This window comes from Drosophila subobscura, chromosome dot (assembly GCF_008121235.1).
Source record: "Drosophila subobscura isolate 14011-0131.10 chromosome dot, UCBerk_Dsub_1.0, whole genome shotgun sequence".
Taxonomy (NCBI): Eukaryota; Metazoa; Arthropoda; class Insecta; order Diptera; family Drosophilidae; genus Drosophila; species Drosophila subobscura.
Window position 1 is genome coordinate 1,048,103 of NC_048535.1, and position 2,083 is coordinate 1,050,185.

Here is a 2,083-nt window from a genome sequence, read left to right on the forward strand (position 1 = left end):
ACTTCCCAGAAGCTCAACAAAATCTGTATTTTAAAGTTGGCCTGTAAACTCATGTACATATAGCAGGTTGTCGGCGCACTGCTTAAACCCAGCACGTCTCGACATGCTATTTGGCTAGGCCTGTTTTAAAAACTAGCACCTAACAGATTAATCTGGACTTTTTAATAACTGCGTCCCCAACGCACTGGTCCAAAACATATTGCCAACAGAAAACAGTTTGTCTGGAAATTGCATTTGACCACTGTCAAAGGGAGTACCTATAGGCCATCCATAGTGCTGTGGTAAAGAGTTACAAATATACAACATACATATGTATGTACATACATACATACATATACATACATATGTACATACATACATATGTACATACGTAGATGCTTTTACAAATCTCCTTTTAAAAAATCAGCGAGTGAAGCCGCCGGAGGCTTGCAAGTATAGTGGCTCTCAGCTTAAATGAACCAAAAAAATTGTCTAACTTAAAAGTGGTATAATTTTTGAACCGTCTAAGTCACCACTGAAAAATACTTAAGCATCAATAAAACCAACTTTATTTATTTTTAAAAAATTGTTTAACACAGTTTTCACAATTTAAACCAAAACGCACAAATACAATATACCCTATTTACTCTTCGAGTACCGGGTATAAAAAATTGATCTTTTCATCTCACAGTTTATTTGAACCAGATACCTCAACCAATTATAATTTTCACGTTTTTGAATGTTCTGGTCCAATCTTAGCCAACAATGGAATTGAAAATCAGACTATTGAGATGACGGAATTATTAAGTTTTGGCACTTTAAAACAGTCGAAATCGAGCAAATCCCGATTTTTCCCGATTTATGGTTACGGTCTTGGTGCTGTTTAAAATGTTTGGTTAATTTAAGGTGAGAGCCGCTGTAATTTGCAAGGTTTACGATTGCAATGGTATATGCAAGAAAAAACTGATTTTAATTCAATGGTGAGTCCATAAAGAAGCAGACACAAATGAATATCTTTACATTTCTTAGGATTAAATTGCTTTCTGATCCTGGTGATTGCGTTTAGATTTATACGATTTGCAGAATTCACTGATGGTAAGAGCTATCAATATATGTTTGTGAATGATGTGTGAAATAATGATATGAATGTATGTACATACATATGTATGTATTTATATACATACAAATTTTTGGATACTTCGTAGTAGTTCGTCATTGGGGCAAATGAACTTGCTATGAAAATGTTTGTCCTACGCTACGCTACTATCGGAACGCCGCAGTGCAGAAAAGCCGTGATAAGATAAAGATAATGAAGACAAACAGCTGTCAGAATCCGTTCCAAACTTCTTCAAATAGCGGTGTCGGTTAACAAAGTACCGCAGTCTTTCATATTCAGTCTATCTTACAGTGGTATATACAACTTAATAATTTAATAATCGGAGTTACACATCAACTAAAAAGTGTATGTATGCTTGGTTCGAAATAACGATGTGCGATATGTGATTAATCAAATTGAAATGAATATAAAATAATACATACTATGTATATATTGATCTAGATTCATTCTCGATATCTATAATATATACATACATATATAGAAAGCATATGAAAAGGTTAAAAACATTTCAGTCTAAGAGAAAGTCATTATATACATTATATATCAATATTAATTTATGGAAATAGGGTATGCAAATGCCCATGCTATACTATACCTACCGGTTGAAAAGCAACAAATTGACAAATACGTAGCAATCCAATCCCACTCACGTAACGTTTTATGCTATTTTTGTAGGTTGACCTTTTTAGTTTTAAACTTAATTTTTAAACATTCCAACAAAAGGAAGTCGTGAAAGCTAGCTAATCTTGTGGAGAATTTATCCATTAATTGAATAAAATTATAGTTTTAGCGCGGAGACTCCTAACTAGCTAGTAATATAAAATAGAACATCAAAATCGAGGAATCTGATTTAAGACTACGGTATATTTAACGGTATATTTTGAAAATCAAAAATATATTTCGGTATATCTCCGAGGGTCTGTCCGTATATCTTATCGATAAATTCGCGTTGTTAATTGTTGTGCTGATTTTAATAGTCATTTATTT